Genomic DNA, 19,099 nt, shown 5'->3' with positions numbered 1-19,099 from the left:
TAGTCAGACGCATCAACCCCAGTACTTTTTTTTTGTTTTGTTTTTTTTAAGCCTGGTACTTATTCTATAAGTGTCTTTTGCTGAACCACTAAGTTCTGGGGACACATACATACATACATACACACCAACACCAGTTGTTAAGTGGTGATGGGAGAAAAACACAGACACATACACACACACACACACACACACACTTGTGTGTGCGTGTATATATATATATATATATATATATGTATTTATACAAGAGGCTTCTTTCAGTTTCTATCTACCAAATCCACTCACAAAACTTTGGTTGACTGTAGAAGACACTTGCCTAAGGTACCACACTGTCACACTATATATATATATATATATATATATGTGTGTGCATAGATAATTGTAATTTGACTTGATCTGTTCCCGGTGGAGTGACATCACATCACTTGTTATTCTTGAGCATCGTAATATGTCTTTTCATTTCTCTTAAAAATAAATCAACACAGATAGGGCATTGCAATTCCTAGACCAGTTGAGGTCATTGTGTTGCATTAGTGGCTAGCATTCATGCAATGTGTTATGTAATGATACACGCACAAGTAAATCATATGCAAGTTAGCAACCCCACTTCTCTGAAGCTACTGGTTTGTGTAAACAGATTGGCTACTTATTTCTATCAAGTGATGCAAACATCTCTGATAAGACCCCAATAAGGCTTGAAAATCAGTTAAGGTTGTATATCATTTTTCCTCAATCTATAGAATGATAGTTAAATTTGCTATGTAGGTTTTATATCTATATATATATATATATATATGTATATAATGTGTGTGTTTTGCAGATTTGGCAAGTATAGCAAAAAGTTGTCTGCTTTTACTAACTCAATACCTATTGAATTATTGATTACAGACTTTCTTTGCAACAAGAATAAATCTGCAAAAGGCAACTATTTAGTCTACAGTTGTCTTCATTAGATTTCTGGTCTCTTTCATCTTAGATTTTAAAATATTTATATATATATATAATGTAAATGTAAATCTATGTGTGAGAGAAAGGATTCTTTAGAATACATAAGATCATCATCATCGTTTAACGTCCGTTTTCCCTGCTAGCATAGGTTGGACAATTTGACTGAGGACTGGTGAAACCAGATGGCTGCACCAGGCTCCAATCTGATTTGACAGAGTTTCTACAGCTGGATGCCCTTCCTAACGCCAACCACTCCAAGAGTGTACTGGGTGCTTTTTACGTGCCACTGGCATGAGGACTAGTCACACAGTACTGGCAACGGCCACACTCAAAATGGTGTTTTTTACATGCCACCTGCACGTTACGTGCCGGGAACATGTTTTATATCTTGTTTTGAAAAAAAAAATTTTTTATCAACGGCCAATAACTGAATAAGTCAAAACAATGCAAGTTATAAAAAAAATAACACAAGTTGATGTTTGATACTTGTACCTGGAATCACAGGGCAAAAGTTCCAGCCATTGACCTCTATTATTTCTTTAAACTTGCATTGTTTTGGTTTTATAAAAAAAAAAATTATGATTACATACAAACTAGTGTGTGTGTGTATGCGTAACATGACATTAGTGTTGGGGGTGGGGAAGGGTCCATGAGACAGATCCATCTTAAATACAATGTACACTAGATATTCCTTGGAGATTGGCTTAAAAGTACAGTAGGACATGCAACTGGAAAGTACATAATGTAATGGAAAATAGCTGATTGGATATATATATATATATATATATATATATACATACATACTTTATTAAAAAGCAACAAAAATATCACCAAAAGTTTTTGTGATATTTTTGCAGCTTTAATAATAAATCATATTACTCTACCTCTGGTATTTGAGTACTATTTTTCCCACCTTGTTTCGCATTTATGTGCTTACTCAGGTATATATATATATATATATATATATATATATATATATATATATATATGATGAAGTCTCTTGTCATGAACAACAAATGAGAGTTCACTAAAATAAAGTATTGATCATGTTCTCTGGACATGAATGTGTCTTGAGGCCTGTTGGTGCCTTGCAAACCTTTTGGCAAATGAAACATTATGTAATAATGTGTTCCTTGATGACCCATTCTGGTTAAGCATCCAATGACACATGGAACATATAATGCAGGATTCCAAGAAACATACATAGGAACTAATGATATAAACCTGTTTATTGTAATTTCTCACTTTTATATATATATATATATATATATATATATATATAAAATCTTTAAAAAATGTTTTTATTAGCATAAAGACTGTGAGCATTAACTTCAAAAATAAGGACTCTACTAGTATAGAGTGAAATATTTTAACTAATTTTCACAATGACTTTGCAGTTTTGCCTATGGTTGGCCTTGGCAGATTGTGCTGTTTATATGCATGAGTTTTTCTTTTTGGGTGAATTGGTTAAGTACAAAATAGAAATTATAGATCTAACTCTACATAATATTCAGATCTTACTCCTATAAAAAAATACCTATATATATATTGATAGCACACTAAAGAGTACCATTCACAGTTGATGACAGCAACCATTGGCAAGATTTCAGTCACTGCCCTTAAAATCTTACATGTATGTTATAATGAAGTCAAATGAAATAGTGATATTTTGAAATCATTTAATACGTACATTTCAGGTTTGCATGATATATAATAGGAAATGCATCCATTACGTAAACCTTCCTCAGTTAAAACATTACAAAAATATTGGCATAACACAGAATTATATATATATATATATACATTTATATTAATATTAGGGACAAAATCCAAAATTACAGGTAAAAACTCAATTAAAATCAATTTATAAAAAATTAAAATTAAATTGAGCTTTATAGATTAAAATATATATAAAATATATAGTTTTAGGGAAAATAACCATGTTTCAAGAACTCATCAATGAAAATCCACTATCACATATAGAAAAATTAATAATTAAAAGCATAATAAATGGGTATAATATAAAACAAAGTAAATATCATAAGATAAAGATAATAAAATAATTATTAATTTTTCTATATGTGATAGTGGATTTTCATCGATGAGTTCTTGAAACTTGGTTCTTTTCCCTAAAACTATATATATATGTCTTTGGAAACAAGACATTTCTTTGCACACTATCTCACTTCATGTAGCTGTCAGCAAATAAGTACCAGGTGATCTAAGAGTGATAAACATTTCACTTAATGCTGCTGTACCCCAGACTTAAAATGTTGGTCTTTATGAACTCTTGTAGGAGGCATATATTTGATTTAAAATGGGTTGGTGTGTAGAGAAACAAAAAATGCCTTGCCATATGTAACTGTATTTGTTTACATTACATGTTTGAACTATACCATGTGTGTTTGTGTGTATGTATATACATATGTGCGTATATATCTACACATATGTATGTATAATGTGTTTATACCCATATAAGTATTTGTGTGCATGTTATTCATGCAACAATGCCACATTTATATATATCTATATATATATATATATATATATATATATATACATATATATATATATATATATGTATATATATATATATATATGTATATATATATATATATATATATATATATATATATATTTATACATATATATATATATATTTATACATATATATATATTTATTTATACATATATATATATATATTTATACATATATATATATATATTTATACATATATATATATATATATATATATATATATATATATATATATATATATATATATTTATACATATATATATATATACATATATATATATATATATATATATATATATATATATATATATATATATATATATATATATATATATATATATGAAAACCTCCTGTCTCCATGGGATAAATAATAAAATCACTGCTGCCACATGTTAGTGGGTTTCATTTTTTTAATTTTTTATTTCTGTTTGTTGTTGCAATATTATTTTTTAAATTCTAGCAAAGACACTTAAAATTAAAAAAAAACAAAAAACCATGCAATGTTGTAAACTGCTTATCCCGACAAAACCAATTTGTTTTTTTTCTCTCTCATTTTTTTTTTTTTTTTTTTTTTTTTTTTGTGCTGAGTATATTTTTCAAACTTCGACGGATATGAAACTCTTTTTATATATATATAACAATGTAAAAAGACTTCAAACACACACATTAAAAAAAAAAAATATATTAAAATCCAAAAAAAAATTTTTTTTTTTTTTTTTGTTTGACAATTCCAATAAACCATAAATATTTTCTAATTAACATCACTTTGTCTTTTCACAATGCTGTTGTTTCAAGCTTTTTTTTTCTTTTCTTTTTTAAGAATATCTACTGCCTCTTTTGAGTGTGTATGTGTATTTGATTTTGAATTTATTATTTTATTATCCTTCCCACAATTCTTTCACTTTCTTCCTGTAACCCCCCCCCCCTTTCTTTTTCTGTTATTTTTTTCATGATTTTTAGATTGAAAAAAGTTTTACCATCACTATCCTCTGTCTCTGCCTTCTCCTCCTTATCATCATCATCATCATCATCAACATCAAAACCATCAAATATTATCATGTGAAACTTGAGCATTTTCCATTAAACCATATTTTCAATTTGAATTTGTTTATCAATATATTATTAATATATTGTTTGAAAAAAATGTTATTGTTTTTTGTTCTTTTCTGTTTATTTTTAATATTATTATCTTATTATTTTGTAAACAATATTATTATTATTGAAAATACTTTATAATTATTAAGAAATCATTATTATTTAACAGTGTTAAAAAAATCATTATTAATATTTCTTGTTGTTGTTGTTGTTTAGACCCCAGATCATCACTGATCGAGCGGACCTTATTATCAAAGACATTCGACCCATAAGTACCTTTCCGTCTTTCTCCTTTGTGCAGGGAATCCAGGACCATTTTATTTGAGGGAGACTTGGCTGTTGTTTCTAGCAAATAGGACTAGAGCATAGTGTCTCCATCTTTGGTATATATTACAAAGTAATGTAGCAGCAGAAATGGTTTAGCCATTTTTTCATCATCATTTGGGCCTCATGGAGGTAATGGTAAGTGACCATGACCTTTGGCCTTATGCCATGCTTGAGAGGACCCATCAAGCCAAGTGAAATCATAGTCGTGGCCAATGCTGGTGTTATGTAAGTGGCGCATAAAAAACACCCATTGAACTCTTGGAGTGGTTGACATTAGGAAGGGCATCCAGCCATAAAAACCACGCAAAATCAGATTGGAACCTGGTACAGCTTACCAGTTTCAGTCAACCCTATGCCCACATGGAAAACAGATGCTAAGTGAATGATGATAATGAGCTTATTTGCATATTGTGCTCAGGTACACTGCAACTCATCAGAAAAATTAGCCAAAAGGGCATAAACAATGAATAAATCATTGAAAAGGGAAGTGGGGAATTAGGTGTACTGTTGGTGTATATCAGGAAGCATGGAAGTTTTGAAGGATGTATCCTGACTGCTAACAACTGATGTGAATAGTTTATTCTATGCTTCAGTATTTCAAGGCGTGAAAAATATTTACAAAAGTCATGGTGCTGTGTTGTTTTTTGATTTTGTAAGTTTGTCCACAACTGTTAGACATATGAAATTCAAAAAAGATGCCCAAGGTTGATTTACCCCAGGGTATTATGAGTTAAAGCTCCCACAGGAGTCTGTTGTCTTTGTATTTCAACTCCAGAATCAATAAATGGCCACTTTTTATAGAAATGGCAACTTGGACAAGTGTCTTCTACTATAGCCCCAGACTGACTCAAACCGTGGAATTGGTAGATGAAAAGTGAAAAAGGCCATCATATTATCATCATGTTCATCATTTTAACATTCGATTTTCCATGCTTGTGTGGGTTGGATAGAATTTCATTGAGGCAGAGTTTTTACAACCAGATGCTCTTCCTGTTGCCAACCCTTGTGTTTCCCAGTGACCAGACATTTGTTTATAACTATCACACAATGTCAAGGCAAGGAGGCGGTAGTATACATATACACCCACCCACACATATACAATGGGCTTTCTGTTTCCATCAACAAATCTACTCAAGGATGCTCTTCCTAACACCAACCACTCAGCAGAGTGGACTTAGTGCTTTTTACGTGGTACAGGTGAGTCAGTTTTGGCAAGGTTTTTACAGCTGGATGTCCTTCTGAACACCAACCACTTTACAGTGTGGACTGGGTATGTATATAAAGATTTGGTCATACAAACAGAAGAAATTAAACTAGAAAAATACTTACTCTTAAATATTATCTACAAAATTACTCAAGGTCTGAGAACTTCAAGCTTTGATAGATTGATATGTACAAAGCAGAGATTTCCTTCTGGCTGCTCTACAACATCAGTTGCCTTACAATGTGGATTATTTTCAGTAATCCTATTGGCATCCCAAAGACACCCAAATCAAGATGTTGTTGGGTCTCTTTTCTTTGCTGGTGAATTGTACAATCACTCTGTTGACTGTAGCAAGAGGAAGCTTTGGTTTTATGCAATCTTACACTAAATCCACCCTTAGATTTACCTACAATATATCAGACATCTCTTTTGCTTCTGATGTTTGTAATATGGTGAGTTGCTATAAACAACACTCACTGTAATCTGTAATGTAAAATAATAACACATTAACAAGTGTCAAACACCACCAGGTAGTATCTGCACTGATAATAAAAGAAGAAAACCAGGTGAGCTGGAGGGGAAAAATTAAAGTGAGGAAAGAGCTAAAGGATAAAGGCAGGATAATTGTGTTAGGAATGGATGAATGAGTTGCTCATTTAAACATGGTGGTGCTGTGTTTGGAAATGAAAACAAAGCATGAAACTTTGTTCCATCCATGTAGATCCATGGCGTGCAGAGATAATAGGCACTGAAAAGGGGATGATGGAGTGTCTTGCGTTGAAGTGGATAGCAAGAGCTTGGTTTGACATAATGGGTGCTGAAAAGTTCCTGGTTTTGGGTAAAAGATAATACACGAGGATTAGTTAATTATGGTTTTACTCAACATATTCCCCTCTTAGATTCATACACTTATTGAAGGCAGCAAGCTGGCAGAAATGTTAGCATGCCAAGCGTAATGCTTAGTGGTATTTCGTCTGTCTTTACATTCTGAGTTCAAATTCCGCCAAGGTCAACTTTGCCTTTTATTCTTTCAGGGTTGATAAATGAAGTACCAGTTGTGTACTAGGGTCAATCTAATCGACTAGCCCCCTCCCCCAAAATTTCAGGCCTTGTGCCTAGAGTAGAAAAGAGTCATACACTTATTTTAGTGCTCCTTCAGTCTTTCTAAGTCCTGTAAAAGAACTCAGAAGGTTGGGCTTCCAACCAGGCTTTTTAGTGCCCCATCATATAGAAGGATACTTGAAAAGTGTTCATGAAAAGGATCAATAAGCTGATGGCACATTTCACTAATGTAAAGGAGACTGCAGTTTGCAGATGATGCTAGATGCAATGTTCTTTCTCTCTACAGAAAGCAAACCATGAATATATTACTAACAGTGTTGATATTTTGCCCCAAATTTAAAGCGGTGAGCTGGTGGAATTATTAGCAACCCAAGCAAAAAGGCTTAACAGCATTTCGTTTGTCTTCATGTTCTGAGTTCAAATTCCACTGAGGTCAACTTTGCCTTTTGTCCTTTCAGGGTCAACAACATAAATAACTAGTTGACCACTGGCTGATACAATCGATTTACCCCTCCCCCAAAATTGCTGGCCTTGTTCCAAAATTTGAAACTGATATTTAACCCCAGATCAATTCCAACTCAACCTTGCCAGGCCACATTACAAGCTGGTATCAAAAAGTTCCTAGACTAGTTATGTTTAATAAAAAAAAAAACTTATTTACCAAAGTTTTAGCATCATCATCTTTGAAATAGTCACTTTGTGCAGCAATACACCAATTCTAATGTTCCTGCCACTTTTGGAATCAGGCCTGGAAGTCATTTTCCTTAAACGAGTTGACCTTCTGTGATTCGCTCTTGATCTCAACTATGGCATTACAACAGCAACCTTTGAGGTGCATTTTCATCTTGGGGAAGAGATGGAAATCTGCAGGTGCTAAATCTGGTGAATAGGGTGGGTGTGAAAACGACACGATGTTTTTGGTGAGAAACTCACGAGGAGAATTTGGTGACAGGGTGCATTGTCATCGTGAAGAATCCCCAATTCTTTGCACTCCACAGATCCAGTTTTGCCAAATATCTTCCCTCAAATACTTCATAACATCATTGAATATCCTCTGATGATTCTCATGCAAAAGCTGATGAATTTTCTCCACATTTCCAGGAGTGACGCTCATGGCAGGTCTTCCAGATTGCTCATCATCTTCCACTTTTGAAGTGCCCGTGCCACTCGAAACATTGCACGCAACCCACTTCCCAAGTTTAATGCAAAATTTCATGTTTGCTCTTTGTTCCAACTTCCTGTCTATGACAAAATCTCAGACTACAACCATATACATGATCACAAATTTCACAACTAGTGAAATAAACACAGCTATGTCACTCAGTACACTACCCCATGAAGATCACTGCTAGCTCTCACTGTGCATGCAACAATGTGCTGCCATCTGTTGGTGCACTACAGAACTAGTTCAGGAACTTTTTGATACCACTGGGGTTGATCTAATCGACTAACCTCCTCCCCCATAACTTGTCATTGCTCAATCATATGGAGGATATAATGGATTCTATTGGTGTTATTATTTAGTCAAAGTATTTATATGATCCAATCTGACCAATGGTGATGCAAATATTCTCACCTAGAAGCCACTTTAAAATTTCTTTTAAATTATTTTCTGTCTGCCTCCATAAATTTGATATGGATATATTTTGAGTCTATGAAACTTTGACTAATGTGGAGGTACGAAATATAACTACAACTAATTGTGAAGTGCTACATTCACTTGTTACCTTCTCATATATGTGTATGTATGCATGTATATATGTATATGTGTGTGTCTCTCTAAATATATGTTTGTAAATGTATGTATACACTCTTAGAATGGTTGGTGTTAGGGAGGGCATCCAGCCATAGAAGCTGAGCCAAATCAGACTGGAGCCTTGCACAGCTCTCCGGCTCATCAGCTCCAGTCAAATCACCTAACCCATGCCAGCATGGAAAATGGACACTAAACGATGATGATGATATATGAGTGTGTATGTATGTATTTATATATATATATATATATATATATATATATATCTATATATATATATATATATATGTATTCATAGATAGATATAGCATTCTGTATATCTTACTTCACATGCATATACTGTTGAAAGTCACAAAACTGCAGTATTTATCTTGAGAAACTATTCTGTATTAATGTATAGTGCTAAAAAGCACAGAAGTGTATCAGTAGCAGATGAAAGTATTAGTTTGAAATAGCAATCTGTATATCATACTTAACATAGATATACTGTACAAAGCCACACAACTGTAACATTCATCTCAAGAAAGCATCTTGATGCATAGTACTGAAAGCACAGTGTGATATCAGTAGCATATATATGTGTATGTGTGTGTGTTCAATATATGGAAATGGTGTAGGTGGAAATTCCAGATGGTGTACTCAATGCAGACTACGGACACATAAGAGGCACAGTGGAATCACAAGAAGATTAACAGAGAAAGGCTTTGTGTATTGCAGGTGCACAGACGCAATAAACATGGAAATTAAATTCTTCTGGAATTCCCAGAAGGATCCTTTGAGATAGTAAATAGTTTCAGTTACCTAGGAAACCCAATTAATAGTAGAGTGAATGTTCTGAAAGTATAGTTGCTTGAATAAGAACAGTATCTAGGATATTCAGAGAACTTTTACCTCTGTTGATGACAAACAGTCTCTCTGTCTCTCTCAGAGTGAAAGGTAGATTGTTTGGTGCCGGTGTATGAACAGCCATGCTACATAGTAGTGGAATATGAGCTGTGAATGCAGAGGACATTTGAAGACTAAAAAGAAATGGAGTTAGTAACCTCTACTGGATGTGTAAACATCACTGCATGTGTACAACAAAACACAAAGGTGTTGTGAGGAAAATTGGGTGTCTGAGGCATCAGATGTAATGAGCAAAAGAGAAAACTGCATTAATAAGGTCATGTGAATGAAATAGACTACAAAAATAATTGTGGTTCCATCTACATTTAGTGATCAGATAACTGTGGATGGAACCTGTAAAAGAGGAGTCCCAGGAAGATATTGGATTGTGCCTTGAATATCAACCTGAAGATATTAATCCTCACAGAAGAGATGAGAAAAGACTGAGATGATGCACAATAGCTTGAGCAAGTGTTTTCTACTATAGCCCCAGGTAAACCAATGCTTTGTGAGTGAATTTGAAAAGACAAACTGTGTAAGTTTGTTGTATGTGTGTGGGGGGGTGCCTGTGTTTTTTATGTCCCTGTAATATTATGTTGAAATGAAACAGTGCACTTACAATGAGAGGAAAAAGGCTTGGAGATTTTATTATGAGAAACTGTCGAACGTGCAAAATATGTAGGAAGAAGAATGATCTCAAGTGTAGCTAACAGAGGGATTGGCTTTTGAAGTGTACAGTTATATGGTGAAAATGACCACTAAAAACATGAAAATGGGGAAAGTAGTAGGAATATATCTGCTAAATTAGCGCTCAAGCTAGTTACCTATATAAACAACAAGGTAATATAGGGAGGTGCCATACCAATGACTGGTATAGGAGTATAATCATTCACTGCCACAAAGGTGCAAAGAAAATGTTTTAAAAAGAAACAACACATCAAACTGATGGGACAGGTTATGAAAGTTATAGAAAGAGAATTAGCAGAATTCATTTGGGAGAGAAGCAGTTTAGATGAAATGCAGTTCAAATTTGATGTTCTTTTCATAGTGATAGGAATTTCTAACCAGGAATAAACCTTTCTATTTAACATTTGTTGATCTGAAGAAGGTCTTTGGCAAGGTACCACAGTCTGTGGTCTGGTTGCTTTTAATAAAAACAAGGTATAGAAGAATGATTTATGAGAGTGTTGCAAGCAATACATAGGAATGACATCAGCAAACTGAGAGTCAGAAATGATTTCAGTGAAGAATTTAATATGCAGGTTGGTGTTCAATGAGGTTTGGTTCTTAGCCCATTCCAATTTATAATAGTTCTCCAAGACAGGATATTCTAGTGGAAGGAAATTGTGGAAGAGGAAGATACGGGTAGATGTAGTAAAAGATGATCTCAGGATGTTGAATTTCACAAGATGATGAAAGAACTCTACAAAATCCTTTCTACTATAGGTGCAAGGCCTGAAATTTGGTGAAAGGGAGCCAGTTGAATAGATCGACTCCAGTACACAACAGGTGCTTAATTTATCGACACTGAAAGAATGAAAGGCAAAGTCGACCTCGGTGAAATTTGAACTCGGAACATAGCAACGGACGAAATACCGCTAAGCATTTCGTCCAGCATGCTAACGATTCTGCCAGCTCGCCGCCTTATTACTCTACAAATAATAAACAGTGACATGCTATATTGGAAAGCATCAAGAACTGCATGTAAACATAGCGCTGTTACTACTGATGATAATAATGTGTGTGTGTGTACATGTATATTCTTTTACTCTTTTACTTGTTTCAGTCATTTTGACTGCGGCCATGCTGGAGCACTGCCTTTAGTCAAACAAATCGACCTCAGCACTTATTCCTTGTAAGCCTAGTACTTATCGTATCGGTCTGTTTTGCCAAACTGCTAAGTTACAGGGACGTAAACAGACCAACACTAGTTGTCAAGCAATGGTGGAGGGAACAAACACAGACATACAAATACATATATATATATATATATGACGGGTTTCTTTCAGTTTCCATCTACCAAATCCACTCAAAAGGCTTTGGTCGGCCCAAGACGTGCTTTAGTTATTGGGCTACAATCATGCTGGGGTAATCCCTTGAAAAAGGGTTTAGTCAATTACCTGATTGTTTTAAGTACTGGTACTTATTCTTCTAAGTTCCGGGGACATAAACAAACCAACATCTGCTGTCAAGTGGTAGTGGATGAAGACACAACACATAGATATATACACTCACATGTATGATGTATGTATGTATGTATGAGGTACATTCCAGAAATTTTGAGATGTTTTTAGTAGTAGTTATAACTGCTCTAGATTATTGTAATTTTAGTATATCATTATTATGCATCTAATAAGCTGACCTGCCAACGTTTGTTATTCCAAATTGAAGGAAGTGGCTGTAACAGCACTTTGAACACATCCTAATAAAAACTGTTTGTTGCAGTTGACTATTTCGCAGAATAGAGTTGAGGTGTGAATTTGGAAGCTTGCAATGCAATAAAGTTTTGTTTTAAACTGGGCGAAAATGCTACAGGAACTTATGAAATGCTCCAGACTGGTCATGGATTAACTTCTATGAGCCAAGCATGTTTTTTTGCTCACAAGTCGACGGAAGCTCATGAGGATCCCTTTTTTTTTTTGGACAGAAAGGGCATCTTCTGCATCCACTCAGTTCCCTCAAGCCAGACAGTCACCAAAGAGTGCTTTGTGGAGATTTTGAGGGAGTTTACTCTTTTACTTGTTTCAGTCATTTGACTGCGGCCATGCTGGAGCACCGCCTTTAGTCGAGCAAATCGACCCCAGGACTTATTCTTTGTAAGCCTAGTACTTATTCTATCGGTCTCTTTTGCCAAACCACTAAGTGACGGGGACGTAAACACACCTGCATCGGTTGTCAAGCAATGTTGGGGGGACAAACACATATATATATACGACAGGCTTCTTTCAGTTTCCATCTACCAAATCCATGCACAAGGCTTTGGTCGACCCGAGGCTATAGTAGAAGACATTTGCCCAAGGTGCCACACAGTGGGACTGAACCCAAAACTATGTGGTTGGTAAGCAAGCTACTTACCACAGTCACTCTAGGGAGTTCAAAAGATTTCAACACAGAATGCCAGAGTACCTGCACAGCCCTCAATTCCATCCTGGTAACCAACTACTCAACAGTTAATAGGCATTAAAACTGTTCCTCACCCTCCTGCAGTCGAGATCCTACTCCCCGTGACTGTCTAGTGTAATAACAATTGTCAGCTCACCATCCAGGAGTGTAATGCCATAAGGTTTACAACTTGGCCTTATCTAGTTCCTAGCTATGAACATAGATGCTACCAAAAAAAAAAATTTAATCTCAACATGCCTTGTCTTCTTTTTCCTCTGTACAACTATTTGTATAATACAAATAATGTTTATTGCCACCTAAACACGGGTGCTACTTTAACCCTAGGAGGATGCCTCCACCAGCTGGTTATTCAGTGCAGTTCACACTTGACATATATTGCAAGTGGGGAGAGAACTCCCTACTATTCAAACCCTGAGACCACTAGAACACATGGTTTTGACCTTATGCTCATTCTCAGTGATGGATATTTGTTTGCTAGACATAACAGTCTAGCTTGCAATATATAGAAAAAAAGTAACACACAGATCACTGATCATGTAACAAGTAAATTAGCTCGTTAAGAAAATCTCTATCAGAGATGAAAGCAGTATTTATATTGAGAAGAAATGTTTATCACTACCTAAACATGGGTGTTCTTTGCAGAACAGATGATACTGCTATTTTGATGTACAATGACACAGAACTCTAAATTAAACAATTCTTGCACCACTACTGGACACTTTTCCTCTGCTGCTGATACATGTCTTTGCTATTTAGCACTATACATCTATACAAGAAGCTTTCTCAAGATGAATACAGTAGTTCTGTGATTTTCTATAATGTATCTACATTAAGTAAGATATACAGAATGCAATTCTGAACTAACACTGCTTCCTTTGCCAATTATAAATGTTTATCCAGTCCACTAGCTATTTGTAATTCCAGTAACTTGTTAAACACTGTTTTTCCATATCAATGGAAGCAAAATTTGTCTAAGCATCCGGTTGATACTAGATACTTGCTACTGATGATGCACAAAGAAACAGAAAACTGGATTTAGCAATCTCACTGCCATTGTTGGCCACTTTTCATCTGATAGACTTGGGTGCTTTTTTAGCACTATACAAGAACCTTTCTCAAGACAAATATTGCAGTTTTGTGGCTTTCTCACAGCATATACAGAATGATATATATATATATATATATATATACATATATATACATGTATATATATATATACGTGAAGGCGCATTGCTTAGTACATTCAGCTCACAATCATAAGTTCGTGAGTTCAATTCCCAGCGATGTGCTGTGTCCTTGAGCAAGACACTCTATTTCACATTACTCCACTCCACTCGACTGGCAAATATGAGCTGTACCTGTATTGTAAAGGACCAGCCTTGTCATGATAAATATCCCTGAGAACTATGTTAAGGGTACACGTGTCATGGAGTACTCAGGCTACTCCGTTGATTGTATCAGCTGGGACCCTCGTTATCGTAACCAACAAAGTGCTCCTACATATATATACACATGTATATACATACATATACACACACACCATAGTAATAGTTGTTCAAACAGACAGTGATAAGAATATACATGTTATGTTTGATTGTGAATTTATATCTTAGTCTTGTTATTTTCGGTTATCATTCATTCTTGTGAAGTTGAAAGTATTTGTAAGGGCCACTTTGGTATTGTTTGGTTTTTCTTCATAGATAACCTAATAAAGCTACAATGCTTAGATATTGGTGTCTAGTTTTGGGAAGTTCTGTGGCATGTGCATGTGAGTGTGTGTGAAACATTTCTGAATACTGTCCACTACATGAAATCACACTGGTTTTTTTTACAAATCTATATTAAATTCAATGCCACCACCCCGCACAAAAAACAAACATATCAAAATGAAAAAAAACCAATAACAATCTTTGTTAAAATATTTCTTTATTTCTCCCATGATCCCCTGCTCTAGTATGCTGATGACAAACATACTAGTATCAGCATCCAAGGCACTAAGTGTGTTGCAGACCAAAATGTACAGTTAGAGGAGGAGAGGAGAGAAAAAAAAAATTTATATTATACATATATACACACACACACACACACACATATATATATATATATATAATAAAAGCAACAGTAAAAAATGATAGACTACAAACCCAACAGAACATGAACAATATTTTTCTTGATTGAGTCATATCAGTTAGGAAATGAAAAGATGAACAGAAAAAAAACAAGTAAAAAGGTTTCATTCTCTTCCTCTCTCTCTCTCTCCTAAACAAAGCAACATTTGTTTACATCAGTAATAAATAGAATCATTTGTATATTTATATATATGTATGTGTGTGTGTGTATATATATTTGTATTTATGTACTGTCATCCACATATGGATAATCATTAAACTCTAATCTAGTTCAGTGTTCCTGCTTAATACAGCAGTATTAGGTTGTTGTTTTGTTTTTTCTTGTTATTAAAAAAAAAAAAAAAAAAAAATCACAAAACATTTACCGGTGTTTGAAAATTTTATATTATCATATAGGTTTAACATTTTACATAAATTTTAAAAATACTTTTTTTCCCCTTCTTTTTGATAAACTAAAATTCAATAACTTTCAATTGAAAAAAAAAAAAAAAATGTCCCAAATGCTATCATTTCAAATAAAATACTTGCAATTATAATAATAATAACAAAAAGAAACAAGATTACTTTAATATTTAACAAGATTTTGCAAGTTCCTCTTTATCTGCCCTACTATATATACTAACTATATAGAACCTAAATTATTTCAGAATGTAAAAAGAAAAGTAGCAGCAGTAGTCATAGTGGTGAGGCAGTGAACGAGGTTTTGCAGAGTTGCTTAATCTGCTCAAAACAACAACCAAATCTCTCTCTACAAACTTTACACATCACATGAATATGAGCCAATAAAGAAGTCTTTATGTGCTCTTCTTTGACTTGCTAAAATTAGCAGCCAAATCTCCTTCAAAGTTCAACCTTTACTTAAAAATTAGATAAACGTGTTATTATATATATATATATATATCTAATATATATGTATAATATGCCAGAAAAGACAAGATAGTTGCTGGTGAAAAAGTGACACAGGAAATCTGCAGGTTACACCCTAATATTCAGCTGACTTCGTATGCAATCAGAAATTGACCTGGGGATCCACACAACAACTAGAAGACATCCTTCTCACAAGAGTATTCAATGTGCCTGGTCTGTGGGTCCCCTTAACCCTCTATCATTTGACCTGACCATATCCATCCCAAATACTCTGCTTTATGCTCAAACAAACCAGATCAGGCCTTTCACACCTACCCTACAATATCATTCGACAAATAAACAATCACATCATCAAAATCTCAAAGCTCTGAGATAATGCATGATTAATTGAAAAGAGTGTGAATAAGTAAATAAGCATCATATTTGACAGAATAATCTGATTGCTCGACAGATGTTCTACTAAGCTGTCTTATACACTGTAAGTCCTAATGAACAACTAGCAAACGGAAATTACCAGTAACATTTTGATATTTTAGATATTTACTCGTTATAAAAACAAAACCATTACTGCTGTTCAGTGGAAGATAGAAAATTATTATTCAAAACTAAAACTCCAGTCAACGTGAATTGCTGTAATGTCACCCCTGTCACTCACAAGACTATACACTTAGCAATGAAATTGGGTTTTAAAAAATTCAAACACTACTGAAATTTGGTCTATTATTTTAGAAACTTGAGATTTAAAAAAAGAAATCTTTCAAATTTCATAAATAATATAGCAATGCAATTAATTTTTTTTTTTTTTTCTTCCTCTAAATCAACTGTAACATTTCAGATATAATTAATAATACATAACATACATCTGTGAAAAAAAAAAAAACATTTTTTCAATTATACTATGAAAATAACAGGAAAAAAAAAAATACTGTTAATCTATTTTCCCCACAAATAACACAATGTCATTTCAAGGAAATCAAAAGATTTTTCTAGATTATTTTTGAAAAAAAATGTAGAAAAATTTTTACTATCAAAGGAAAAAATAATTATGGCAACATTGTTTATCAAAAGAGTTAAATAAAATGATGAAATTTTTGATAATTGTTAGTTTTGATATTCCTTAAGCTTAAAAATCTGTTTTGTTTTATTTTGCATTATATTATTTTCTTTTCCAGTCAAATATTGAGATACCACACACACACAGTGAACATTTGATGAATGCTTACAGTCACCGAGTGAGACTAAATAAGATGTGAAGCCATTACTGAATATTGTGATATTATTATTATTATCTACATCTATTTCAGTGGCAATCCATCAATTCAACACAACTTACTTCATATTTATCACTGAAACAACTGTCAAGTGATGATTTCATTGCTTAAAAATGTCCAATAATTAAGAGAGAGAGAGATAGAGAGAGAAGAGGAGAAAGCGGGAATGAAAGGGAAAGAGAAAGTATGAGTGTGTGTGTGTGTGTGTGTGTGTGTGTGAGGAGAAAAAGCAAGAAAAGGTAATGAATGTACTTAGATCAGTTTCTACATTATGTATTGAATATGGTTTAATTAAATAGTTTAATCAAAACAATTTAAAAGAAAATTAAATAAATTACGTGGCATATTCAAAGAAACTCAGTACAAAAAAAGAAAGAAAAGAGTTTGACAAAGCTGATCCATGTTGAAGAAAAAAACCAAAAAGAACAAACAAATAAAAAATAAACTGCAAATCATAACCTTTGATATTTTAAAAGAAATAAGACTTTGATAAGTTTTAATTTAAAGACATAATAATGCCATAATGAAATGTTTTTGCCAAGTAACACAATTAAGTAAAAACTCAACATTTATTTTATGACATCAACAAGAATATGAAATGAAATATTCAGAATAAATAATTTCAAAATAAAATATAAAAAAACAACTGTCTGACAGCCAGATTTTGAGAGAGAGAGAGGGGGGGAGAGAGAGAGGGGGAGAGAGAGAGAGAGAGAGGGAGGGAGAGAGAGAGAGAGAGAGAGAGAGGGAGATTGTTTAATTCTATTTGCAAATGTTTGGAAAAAGAAATGCTTTTTTGTTTAACCATTCATTCCCTTCTCTTACTAAATATATAATGCAACTTCACTGCAAGTTTCAAGATTCTTTGAAATTAAAATTTTAAAAAAGGGGGGGGGGGGGAGAATGAGAGAGATGAAGTGTATAAGAAGAATAAAGTCTTTAGTAAAATAAATCTTGAAAAATACAATATATGAAAAGCTGGAATCATTAAACTTTTGTAGTACAAGAATACCTCCTTACATTGCAACAGTATATAAATGAATTATAATTAGTATGGTTCTGATTAATCACCATTTTAAAATAATTATTACAATTATATATATATATATATATATATACACACACACACACACACAATATCATATACCATTGATATTAGGATGTGTTAAGTGTTAATTAAACCTTTGTTTACTTGCAATAATATGCTTTGATAAACACCTTTTGTAGCGGCTGAATTAACTGATTTATCCAAGAACAGGAAAAGAATTGGCAGGAATACAGGATCTTGTCTCCTAGACCTCATACAAATAATAATAATAATAATAATAATGGTCTCAAATTTTGGCAAAAGGCCAGCAATTTCAGGGAATTGGGTAAGTTGATTACATTGACCCCAGCATTTAACTGGTACTTTATTTTATCAACCCCGAAAGAATGAAAGGCAAAGTCAACCTCGGCGGAATTTGAACTCAGAATATAGTGACAGGCAAAATGCTTGACAGCATTTTGTCCAGCACAGTTCACCATGTTGCCAGTTCACCACCTTGAATAATATCTAACAAAAGGCATAATGTCAGAAATTTTAGGAGTAGGGAAAACAGTCAATTGTATCAACACCAGTATTTGACTGGTACTTGATATCGAGCCCAGAAGGATGAAAAACAAAGTTGACTTTGGCAGGATTTGATCTCAGAACGTAAAGAGCTGGAAGAAATACTGCAAGGCATTTCATCTGATGCTAATCCATCATCCTAATAATAATAATAATAATAATAATAATAATAAAAATAATTGTTTCATTAATGATGATGATGATGATGGGAAGAGAAATATCAGAAGAAAATAATGTTTTTCGTTTTAGTAGTTAAGGGGAAGAATTTTATAATCTTTGCAGGAATT

The sequence above is a fragment of the Octopus bimaculoides genome, chromosome Z (assembly GCF_046866305.1).
Source record: "Octopus bimaculoides isolate indiv1 chromosome Z, ASM4686630v1, whole genome shotgun sequence".
NCBI lineage: Eukaryota > Metazoa > Mollusca > Cephalopoda > Octopoda > Octopodidae > Octopus > Octopus bimaculoides.
This window is presented reverse-complemented; position numbering follows the sequence as displayed.